Genomic DNA, 13,283 nt, shown 5'->3' on the forward strand with positions numbered 1-13,283 from the left:
CTATTCATACAGGCGACGTGGTGCCTGCTCCAGTGCCGTCCTCTTTCCCCAAACACATGTCAAGAGCTGAATTTACAACGTGTGCTTGTGCTGGCATGTGAAATGTGAAAGTGTCTGCTGACAGCCACAATGTTCAAAATCTCAAGTCACGGTGAATTCAGCAAGACACAGCGTATTCATTCCCCACATACTAAAGCAGCAATGGCCGTCATATTTCTGTTGATTCAATGCTTCAGGGTTGATTATCAAAACTAACTTCTATATCTGCTATATCAGAAAAGAGTGGGATTTAGCTTCTGAAGCATGTTCTGCATGCCTTAATTTTCCACCACAGAATTTGAACCAAGCATTGTTTTTATTGCTATTTCATTGTGGACTCCTTAACCGTAATCTGTTGGAAGGCTGGATTAACTTTATAGCCTTAACACTTGCATGCATTAAATGCTGCTGTGGAGCTCATTGGCTGATTGTATTGTGGAACATTGACAGAGAGTATGGATTGTCACACATGTTTCCAGGGGCTTCACGCTTCACATGAGGATGGAGCACCGCGAGAGATTAGTGGAATTCTGTGAAATGGAACACATTCTTCCGTAAGAACTCTTCTCACAGGGCTGGGAGGCCTTTTCCAATCAGCGTTACCGAGAAACCCTTAATGCCATTCCAAGCACGGATGGAATCGAACCCCTGCTCATTCTCATTTCCCCCCAAGGCGCAGAGAGGGAAACGCCTAACGCAAGGAGCACATATCCTCAAGTGAATCCTAGCTGTGTTTGTACGCTGTACTCTCCTTTACTCCTCACCCTTTCTTTAAACAGAGGTTTGTTTGTTCTCTGTGCACGGCCTGCTGCACTGGCTGAGCCAATGAGCGGACAGGGCTGGTGACCAGTGAGGAGGAGGCTTCCGACTCCTGCTCCGACGTATATCAGAGGGCATGCAAGGCTGGTCCTGGGTGCTTCACAATGGTGTGGAGCTGGGGAAGAAGAAGTGCAGTGGTTCCCGAGGCAAGGCGGAATTTAAGTGGGAACAGGGACCTGGGGTCAAAGACAATTAGGATGCCAGTGACTGTGAATGTTTTTTTAATTCATGTGTTCACTTTAAACTGTGGTACACTTTGTTCCCACAGTCCTAAAATTCACATACATTGAGTGCAGATGTAGATCTAGAGGGTGATAAGGGCTGTACGCAAGTGGGCAATGTGATTTTTGTGGGCTGCAGGTCACTCTGAGGTGAGCTACAGAAAGGACCTCTGTCATATTATCCGATGAGACAAGCAGGGGTTGCCGTTGACCTGCAGGCAAAACTTTGAGAACATGACTCCCATACATTGTTAACATAATAATAATAATAATAATAATAATAATAATAATAATAATAATAAATGACATTATTGATAAAAGGAAGAGAACATGAGTAATAAATTGAAATAATACATATCTGCCTCACCACTTTTTTTTACTTTTGACCTTTGGGATATTGAGAAGTGGAGCATGTGAGGATCCAACTGCACGTGTAGGAACATATTCAGACGGGCATTATAAAATGCAGGTGTTAAACCGTTAAGGTCTATAATCAAGCAAAAGAACATAAAAATCACCATTAAAGGACGGTGTGAGACAGTAAAGTGTAGCCTGAACAGGAGCAGGTGTGTTCGCTACAGTATAAAGTACAATACAGTAATCAAGGTAACAAAAAACAAAGACATTGTCATCTTATTTGCATCATGCAGCATAATTTGTGCAGTGTTCCTGCTCTACTTTCCCCAGATATGATTTACCATTAAAAATAAATTTTAAAAATGAAAAGAAGTGATTGAGAGCAGTGTGAAGCATGCACAGTCCTCCATGACTTCAGATTGATAGCCCTGCACTGGAAGGTCTGACGCTGTCTTGCCAATGGCCAGCACACTGTAGCCCTCACCTGGGAGATGTGCTTGGTCCTTATTATGCCATTAGGTATATAGCCGGTCATTTACCAAAGTAATTCATCTTATGCAATAAGACCTTGCTTAGGGGTGCAACTGTTCGAGCTGGGGTTCAAACCTGAAGCCTTCTGGTTCTGTGTTCCTTAATCACTGCTCCCTAATCAACACCATATTCTCTCTGTGTTGATTCCTCCATGTTGCTTGTTAGGTCAAATAATGAGGTAAATGATGTAATGTGTTTGTGTGTATATACAGTGTGCTGAGGAAGATTATACAGATTTTAGGTTAAATGTTCAAATCAGCAGGCAGTGCCTTCCAATAGTTGTAATTACGTTTTATCATGTGGTGTCAAACTAAATCCTAATTGGCTTTGCTTTTTGTACCGATTGACAGCTATTTGTCTTTGGCTGCACTGGATATTTGCAAATATTTCATAATTTAATGTGTTTCCAGCATGTTGCCATGCAAATTGACCTGATAATAAAATGAGTACTGTAAGTGGATGGGGATGTGATTCACAGAAGACTCTTTATATTTGTAATGAGCATCATGTCCTTGCTTATCTCATTTGTGCTTATGGGAAAAAAAGTGAAGTTAGCTGGGGACACGTGGTACTGAGCCCTGGGTTATTTATAGTCTCCAGCCCCAACTATCACATTTCAAAAGGTTGTCACCTTTTCTATTTGAACACAGAGGAGTAAAGCAATTGAGAGGAAAGAAACAAACAAAAAATCAATATAAATCTGGAGGGGACATTTAAGTGAAAACATTTCTCTAACAGATGACCAAAAAAGACACTTACCCGCAGAGATTACATCCTCCTTTGTAGTTGTGATGCCTCTCTTTAAAATACACCCATATCTAAAATCGTTCTCACCAAAGCGCTCTATATTCCTCTCATGCTCTTGTTATTTGTCCTCAGGCAACAGCATATGTTAGTTAACGTTTCAAATATTTCATAAGCGCCCTCCCTTAGAAATATAGGGAGTAAAACCGACACAGAAGGCCCATCTCAGGTTTTTTTTTCATGCTTCTGAGTTAATTTAATCTTCGAGAGCATTTTCCAGAATGTTTCCATTATTGCAGGTGCAATGCTTTTAAATGATGGAGTTTTATTTATTTATTTATTTACTTACTTATTTAGTGAAATCTGATGAATTGTTCTTTTGTGTCTCTATTGAATTAAGAAAGGCCGATAATCCCCTGATATAATTACTGTTCACATGTTTGAATTTGATATAATCTTGAGTGATAAATTACATGGGGAGCAGACAGAGGGGGTCAGTACTAAAAACAGAACAAAATGAATAGCACTTACATGTTAATGCCAAGTAAGTAACAGGACAGAAAACACTGGCAGCTCTCTTCCAAAACTATTTTGTAAGCCTGACATGCAGGAAAAAATCAAGTTTCTCATTTATTAATTATAGCAAGAGATTGTTGTCTCCCATTGTTTGCAAAAGGCCTGCTGGAGATCTGATCATGTTAAGTGTGAATTTGATTGATGACTGCTGTTGAAATCTAATTTCTTCACCCCATGGCATATTTTAGGATAAATATAATTAGAGACTCAAGCTGTAAAAGGCTGACAGAACCCAAAGCAGTTTTCATACCATTTGCCTCTCTCTCTGTAATGAAGAAGTTAGCAGTAATGGACAAATGCACAAGACCCACAACAACAACTGAAAGGGTGATGGTGGTATGATGATGACAAGGGGGATAGTAACGACAATGATGTTGATAATGAAGAAGATGATGACAATGATGATTATGATAATGATGATGATGACAGTGGCAATGATAATCATGATGATGATGATGATTATGAGGATGACAACGGTGATGAAGATAATGGTGGTTTTACAACTGAATTGACTTACCTCACATGCATACACTTTCCCTTTTGTTTTTTCTTTTGCCAGTGGCACCATCCCACCTAGAGGGGCCGGTCTTACTTCCCTGTAGCACAAGTTAAAGGGACGTCACCACACCTGGATTTGGGGGATTGGTGTTACCGTTTACAGCTGCTATTTGTGGACTGAGAAAACAATCTTTAATGTGCTGACAGCATCACAAGCCTCCTTGGTGGATTTGGGATATAGTTCTGTTTCAGTCCGTGTGTCATTTGCCCCCTCTCTAACCAGAAACTTTGTTTATATTTATTTTCTAGTTTATTGCCACATGGGCTTTACTTCTTTTCTTTTTTGTTTGCCAATTTAAACTAAGCAACCAGAGACCCAGCGTCAGCTCAAGTCGTGGTAACTAGTGGCCCCAAGCATGATGACAGCTAAGGGCCAATCAATGGTCTTCTCCAGGCCCCACTTCCCAGGTACAACCCTTATTAAACCTATTGTGTTGCATGGGATGGTAAACCGTCTGCATTAGACCAGTGCCTGTGTTTGTTTTGTTTGGTTTGTTTGGTGGTTTATAGCTCCTTGCACATACAGTATATACACTCTGACGTGCACACCGCAACTCATTGCGAATAATATCTAGCAAGTAAGGCCAGGTTAAGCAGTCTGGCTGGGTATAGGTCATAATGGTGGTTGATGATTATAACAAAGGTAGGGATAATAACCAACTCTCAGACAAATAATTAATGAATGTGTTCAACAAATATCAAAATAATAAAAAAAATGTCATCAATATTTGTGTATATTTGCATACCAAGCAAGGCACATTCTCTGGGTCATTCTCTACCAAATACCAAAATGTTGGGCAACATAAAATCTTATTGGCTTGCTCCAGTGACCTATCTAGGTGACTCAGCCAATTTTGGATTATTTATTTATTTACCTTGAGGTTGTAAAATACTGTCCAGACCCAATAGTCCTTTCATTTACCTTTGTGATTTTATTTAATTGCTTTTTAGCTTTCATCCAAAGCGATGTGCATTACTCCCCTTACTTGATTTTTATTATTTTCTCCATGGCAGGGTGACCTCTGTCAACAGCTATTTATGCAGCAACAAGCACAGGGATCAAGCACAAACACACGGTTCTCAGCTTATATTATGTGACGATACTGTATGTCATAGTTACATAGTTACATTTATGAGTGAAGTTTCTGAGCAGATGTTTTCCTTCTCCCTGTGTGATTATATGACTGTGATATTTACTTCATACACAGTGGCAACCACATTCATTCACGTATGTCCTTGCAATTGTTTGTACAGTGGTGATAGAGTAAGAGAACTCTTAGTAGATAGATAGATAGATAGATAGATAGATAGACAGATAGATAGATAGATGTGTAGTCCTGTTTAGAATAAATGCCCTCAGGGCTGCAGACTGCATTGGTCTCAGACAGGCAGCAGGGGGAGTGAGGGACCCACGCTATGGTATGTGCTCATATCGCCCTCTCCTGGCCAGTCTGGGAATACCTTCTGTTCTTCCATTGCTGGCTGGAGCTGCTCAGAGGAAGAAAAGTGGAGAGTAATTTGATGTTTAATACTCATAAAGAATAATCCTTACTATTACAGAACTATGAGTTGTATCTTAATACTCACTGATTTAATCCTGTGATACTTTTATCTGCCAGATGAAAGTGCATGACTTGATAAAGCCCTGTGAGAATGTTGATAGATTGTATATTTCAATACTTAATATCCTACATCCTATTATTCTACTATCCTATTGTTTACCCAAGGTGTGCAGGTACAAGGCTTCATGGATGCAGGGAAAATCAAAGCAGAGAGTCCCCCATCCTGGTTTTTACGTTATGTTTGAGTTTACCAAATTACCAAAAGTAGTATCCTAGTTATCTTTAGCCTGTATGAGAAGCCTGGAAAACAGAAGCAATCAAATCTGAATTGTGTCACATTAGTGTCGTCCGTATTAAAAAAAAAACAACAACAACAAAAACAATCCACAGAAGTTTACTCATCTTTCATCTTGATCAACTGGCCAATGTCTTCTGTGCTCTGTATTAACATTAGCCTTTGCGTGTGCTCTTGTGTGTCAGCAAATTCTATATAAAAGAGCTGTATAAGAAAAACATAGGTTTTTACCAATTACAGGGCCTTGATACATGTCACAAAATTATAATTTTTTCGACACAATGTCTTTATTCACAGCTGTCTGCAGGGGTGTGATGATCACACTGACGTTTATGGGAAGCACGGATGGTTGCATATGCAGGGCTTTTCGGGGCGGCAGAGCCGGGCTTCAGCTGGGACCGGCAGGGAGAGGGTTCAGCTTTGTGTGATCATTAGGAAACAGCGCAGGCCTCTGAGGGAGATGAGGCGTGCTGCAGCGGCTGCGAATTCACATACATCACTCTGTTTATCGCCGGCTCCTCTAATTGAACGGTTGATCACAGAATGATACCCCCGTGCGCTCCCGCCGCGCCCCGATCCCATTGGCTGCCGGGCGCCTCGGCCGGCCCACCAGCTCTGAAGCGCTTACATTAATGTGACAGGGCTCCAAAGATGGATTACCCTCAGCCATATTGCCCATCTCCTCCAATCAAGAACTATCCATGTAAATTGATTGTTCTAATTTGCTCTCTTTATTATTATAATATCAGGACAAAATAACACACACAGCTCACTGTCAAAGCGTTGCAAATCAACCATTAGTTATGGGAGGATGGCAAATGCATTTTGCAGCGGGTTGAGACAATGGATGCGAACACATCCTAATCAGGTTTGCCAACTGTCCTCCATCACAGTGATATAGCATCTAATTATCTCCACTTCAACGGATCACAAAATAAAAAGGCTGCACATCGATTTAGATTTTCCTCTAAGCCATATTTCTGTTTTCTGACCAACATCAGGCCCCCATCTGAATAAGCGGGTGGTAGAAGATACCAGTCCAAATTACCCAAACCAGTGGAAAATTAATGAACTTCATAATAATTACTTGTGGCCAATTATTATTTATATACATATTTTACATACATACATGGTATACACATATATATATACATATTGATTATACTGTACTTAAAGTCCTGAAATTGTTACTAAATCAAATATATTTTATATTTGTAACATCTTACTATATATATATCTATATGGTACTTATCTTTCTTCTGAACTGTACACTATGAGAACTATTTTTAGATAGCTGGTCGGTCAGTGGTGCCTACGGCACGGTTATTGCCTTTGAATTGTGCAAACAAGTACTGCTGTCCTGAGGGGGCGTACAGCAGGCACATCACGGGCCTGATAGCACTGCAGGTTATAAAGGCTGCCTTGCAAGTGTGATAAACACTAGGTCCCACTCCGTGCATTAGGCAGTCCTGCTTACTCAGCGAAATTTGTAACTCAGGAACGCAAATTACAGCTCCAGCACATGCAAATGTTGGAAGACAGCTTATGATAATGTGTCCCCAAAGCCCGCACACATCAGCTTTAGCAACGTCCATTTTAAGGAAATTGCAATTTCATCATTTCACGATCAGTCCCCAAACATTTTTATTACTGTACTGGGGGCACCATTAGGGTGCAACATGTTTTAGCAGGGGGTCAGCCCTACACTGAATGGAAAGTAGAACAGGAGACTCGGTATTGCAGGAAATATTACTCCCTACCTCCTCCTTTTTTTCTTGTGTATCAATAAACACGGCTATATTTTAGTAAATTTCTTTTCCCCTAAAAAAATAGTTACATTTCATACACACATCACTGTGCAATCAGAGAACTATAACATGTTACACAAAGAGAGCGGGAGAGAGAGAGAGAGAGAGAGAGAGAGACAGAGAGAGAGAAGCACGGTTAAACACTGAACCTCTTTTGTGTTTAGATGCCTCTCAGTGCATATGATGGCCTCTGGGGTTTGAGTACATGGAAGAGATCCATCCGCACACATTCACCCAGCAGGACCCGATGTGACCTTGAGCCCTTCAGGAAAGAGCACCGCAGACTGCCACCACTATCCCCCCCCCCCCTCCCCGCACCCCCTGCCGTTATCATTTCATCAACCCCATCCTGGTTCCCTCTGACCTTGACTGCTGGCTTCTCAATCACAAGGAAGTGGGCTTTTTTTTTTTGCTTTTGCTTTTACCAAGGCCAGTCTGTTTCATATGTCTTCTTTGAACAGCACATACTCAGCCACTTGGCCGTAGTAGGCTTTACAGACATATTGGGCTCGGCCAAGTTGAAATCCCAGATCACGACATCAATGAATCACTTTAATGTACTGCAGCACCCCCTCCCTGGCAACAATTGATTTTTTTTTTTTTTTTAGCGGATAGTGACGAAAAAATATATATGCTACATTTTAATGTTGAGAATCATATGAGCTACTTGGAGTTTGGTAATACTTACTCCCTTGATGATTAAATAAGTCATTATCATGTAAGGATTGCCTCCCAAACAGAAGCTAGTAGCATTTTTTGCGCGTGATGAAACTGTGCTGAAAGAATCTCCATTGGAATAATTTCCCAGCTTTATACTGCGAACGATAAACTGACGCTAGGTTTATTCAGCCCATGTGCATATTACTGACAGTATATCTTTCTAATTATACTGAATCCTGGCAGGGATAGGGTCTGCATCAACACAAAAAAACCTCTTTAGCGATTTGATCCTTGAATACATATGGCACCAATTGCCTTGACTGGCATCCAAGTTACATGCATTCTTCACCGCGTGTTTCGAGAGACAAGTGTGGAGAAAGCAAATTAACATTCCTGCTCCAAAGCGAGGCCAAAGCAAACTCCAGAATCTGCTGATGCAGCCAATTGCCTGCCCCCAGCTGTATGCTCCAACCCCACTTCCATTTCCTTAGATTTATGCAGGCGCTCTGCAATGCCATTACAAGTCAGAGTTTATTGGGAAATGGTTACATTATGCGAAGTGTCTAACAAATTGCTTATGCCCCTGTAATTGGATTACAACAGCCGCTCGCTCCCATCGGTGAGATTAGGCAGGCAAGGCTCCTACCGATCGCACAACCCCAGCAGTAATTTTATTTGTCTTGCCTCAGTCTCTCTCCCCTAACAACATGCCTCACACTGTCTCCTTGCCAGATGTCTGTCGGTGAAGCAGGCTTGTTTTTTGGCCCCTGACAATGCAATTACAGCCCCGCCAATTGCACTGTCTGTGCATTAAGTACCTCCCCCGAATCAGACGGATTGATCGCCGGCCCTTCCAATCCGCCGAGGCTCTGTCCTGCGAGTGATTGGATGTGGCTGGCCGGCCCCGGCCACTGCAGCCCCGCCACTCACCCTCCCCCCCCTACATTGCTGCAGGGTGACATGCAAGGTTTCCGCGGAAAGTGGAGTTGAGGGGTACCGCTGTGCGTTTCTAGATCCGGCCAAATCCGACACAACTGTTACTGGGAAGGCCTTTAAAAAGCTGATTTGTTCAAATTAATTTTAATTTGGGTCAGTTTTCAGCTACAACACTGGTGCTATTTTTGGTTGGACAAATTTGTTTTGCCAGTTGTATTTTTGTGAAGGGACACAAAAACAAAACATCCAGTTATGAACAATAAATTGACAGCCATTTATGGCTTTTATGACTGGACTGGACTTTAGTTTTAAACCCAAACACAAATAACAAATAACACAGCAGGTCTGATTGTGAACAGCAAAATTATTGTTGCTGCTGTTATGGATACGGTTATTATTATTTTCTCTTGACACTTGTGTAGCATTTGCACGCATTTTTATTTTATCCCTTTAAGCCACTGGATATTTACTGAATCAATACCTCCTTACCACATTGTACAAAGGCACAGAAGCAGTGTAATCCACCCGGGCATTGAAGCTGCACCCTTCTGTTCGCAAGGAGTTCCCACTGCACTCCACTGCCAGGAGTCATCTGACTGTTGACAGCACTGGTCCCTAGTAGAACTGTGAATGATGTGTCAATGTAATAGGAACAAGTTACTGACTGAATCTCAGTCAGATGGACAGAAAATCTGTCCAGTTTTGTCCCAGACAAATTGGGTTATAAAACTACTGTACAGGCCACCCCAGCATTCTCTGCTTTCACCACTGCAGTGTAATTAGGTGGTGGTGGAAAAGATATAATATATGAGACTAATCTCATTAATGAAATCCATCCTCTTGCACAAAAGTAATTTTGAGCAAAGAACCATCGGAGCATTTTGATAATGGTTTAATCTTTTATTGCGCCCCACTGACTGAGATTATCTAACAAAGTAATGGTTAATCAATAGAGACTTAAGTTGTCAGGTGAAACATATAACGCACTAAAAGGGATTGATTGGACAAATTTTCTCTCTTTATGAGAAAGTCTATACTAACAGTGGCAGCAGTAGATTGGTGTGGAGAGGCTTGCTTGTGTGCTCCTGTCTGGAAAAGCAGAACAGGCAGCTGAAGGTTGAGAGGGCCGGTCTGTCAAACCGGAAGGAGGAAAAAATGAGGAAAAGGATTGCTGACCTACACATCTCTTTTGACATTGACCTAATTAAAAGTGGTCTGCCGGCCCTCTGCATTCTGCAGGATGCAAAGCAGAGCATTGATATGTAAATTAAATGAACCAAACTGTCACGCTGCCCTCATAAAGGCCAGAGTTAAAAGTGGCGGACAGACTGACATCCCCAGGCTTGTGCCTGGGTCTCATTAGAGTTGTCGGGGTTGAATTTTAGACCTATAAGGGCATAATACATGTTGACAAAATATTATATTTTACTTGCCAAAATGGACCCTTTTTCTTTTTTTTTAGAAAATGAATCGGCCTGATAAGTTTGTTATATGCCTCCAAAAGTAGGGTTGGATGTATTAAATATTTTAGTAAAACCCCTGACGTCCTATTTAACATGAAGGGAGACATCAAGTCTTTCCTTTAAAACATCTAAATATAAATGCATTTGTATATACTTTATTTGGTGGTCGGAATTATATCAAGTAAGTTAGGAACTGTGGGTGGCCACGGCCAACTGGTCCAGCTCTATATAATCTGCCTGGCCCATGGCAGTTGAATGGGAGGCTTTAAAAACAGCAATAAATCCTCCCCTGGTTCTTCTTCAGACAAAAGGAAAATAAATCCTTAACTAACTTAACAATGGTGCATTATTCCCATTGTGGTTATTTTCTGATGGCCACACAGCTTTGTATTGAGTTGTAGCAACCCATGGATGTGTTATTTTTCCTCACCTTTGATTAGAAATTGTTGCATGTCCCTCCCAGTTTTGGTTAACCAATGGAGTTGGATATATACACAAATTTTGTTATGGTACCTGGAGGGAAGGTGACCTTTGGCCTTGGACCCCCTAGAGACAAGTTTCTCAATGAGCCACATCCATTTAAAGAAGCGCACCTCCATATACTACGCGCGTGAAATCAGGAGGCAAGCTGCTGAAAACCTGGCAGCTGTTACTCCCTGCGGTGGGGGACCTTCTCTATCATACTGTGACACTTTAAATGTCCATGTGCCTTGGCACCTTCAGATTGCTGAAGAGGGGAACTTTAAATAGTCTGACCCCTTCTCCGCAGGTGATGTGACCCCCCGGTGCTCCAAGTGAATAGGAGAACAATGTTCCTGAAAGCCAGATGGCACTCAGGTTGTATAGGGGAAGACAGGAGAACGTGTTAATGTGCATTGTCATTATGTGTCTGACTCCTCTTAAACAGTTAGATTCAGGAGCTGCGAGGGGTTGTGAACTGTTTGCTACGAGGGCCGTGACTATATATACTTATAGACTTCATAAAATAGAGGAAAGCCTCTTTATTTGTCATTGTCTCATTTGGAGGGAAAGCGCATGGACACAGGCACACGTGAGATTCGGTCTGCAATGGTGCGTGGTACTCCAGCGTTTCGGAGAGAAATGCCAGCGAGGCTCGTTGCGTGTGGAAAGAGCAGGGCTGGCAACTCCTCTGTGTTTGACTTGATCTCCAGCACATCAATTTGCAACTAATTGTGACAGACTCAATTTGACATTGAACGTACACGACTAATGTTGGTACGTAACATGCTGCAGTATTCCAGTTAAACCTGATTTTACATAATTATTCTGAGCATAACTGTAGTTTGTTGAAAAAGATACAATTCCAAAGGTGCTTGGCAAGAGCTTCTTGCATTAACAATTCCTCCCCTCAGAAGTCACTGTATGATAGTTGACATCATACTGCGCATTCTATTGCATTTTTGTGTAACCTTTCATTTGCAGTTTAAAAATTGATATGATATTTGTCAACTGAGATTTACAAGATGTCACTGATCCACAAAGCTGTGTCTCAGATGAAACATCCATCATAACCTCTTCAAAATGTATTTACAACAGCAAACAGAATTTATAATAGTTAACAGAATTGTGCAACCTTTCATTTGCAGGTTAAAAATGTTTATGACACTGGTCAGCTGAGAAGCACAAGTCACTGTATAATAGCCACAGTGCTGTGCTGCACGTGAAGTATTTGTCATATGCTCTTCAAATTGTATTTACAACCACAAAAAGAACCTAACCCTGTTCCTCCCAAGATGTTCCCTGTACATATACCAGCTGAAATCAATTAACAAGACAATGATTACCTGTATGCATACAAGTGCAAAACGCAATTCCCTGCTGGTGAAATGGATGAAAAGTAAATGAACAGAGAAAGAGAAGATATAGACTCTCGACATTCAGGGCCTTTCACTTAGAGGTATACGCAAACATGATTACTTTTTGCTCCTTTACACATTTTGGTTCTTATCTTATTCTTGGATATGTCTTTAGAAAGCCAGTGCATAAAATGAAGGCCTCTTCAGATGGTTTTCAGATTAAAAGGCCTGAAGTAGCAAGCCTAATCCACAGCAGTACTATAGGCAAATTATCATCTACTGTCTTGCGACACACCTGTTTATCCAAAAAATATGAATCGCTCCAATGGCCAACGGAACATCAAAGTATTCTTTTAAAAGCTATACTCTAGCTGAAGCAATATTTAGCATGGTAGCAGCTAAAAGAGAAGATAATTTTGGTATTAGTGGGTAAACCATATGGAGTCAGACAATAGCATTGCAACAGCAGAGCAACAGCTATGGCAACATTTCTGACATTTCTGTGAAGTGTGAATGACAAGTTCATCATGGATTATTTGCAAATCTGGTCAGATAAATTAAACTGAATTAAATTAACTTAAATTAAATTGAATCACTATTGCCAGTCCTGGTCTGCTAGTTCTTCCTCTAATATACAGTAACTTTGTATCTCTGCTTGACTGACAAAATCATAAGCTTCCCATATCATTTGTTGAATTTTTAAGAACACTTCAACACAGAGCAATTAAATTTGATTTGGTCTGTGTGTGTGTGTGTGTGTGTGTGTGTGTGTGTGTGTGTGTGTGTGTGTGTGTGTGTGTGTGTGTGTGTGTGTGTGCGTATGTGCGCTTGTGTGTGAGTGTGTGTTTACTAAAATGTTGTGGTCTTACTGTAGGTCCATATAGTATATGCCATCAT

Source organism: Megalops cyprinoides, chromosome 1 (assembly GCF_013368585.1).
Source record: "Megalops cyprinoides isolate fMegCyp1 chromosome 1, fMegCyp1.pri, whole genome shotgun sequence".
NCBI classification, from domain to species: Eukaryota; Metazoa; Chordata; class Actinopteri; order Elopiformes; family Megalopidae; genus Megalops; species Megalops cyprinoides.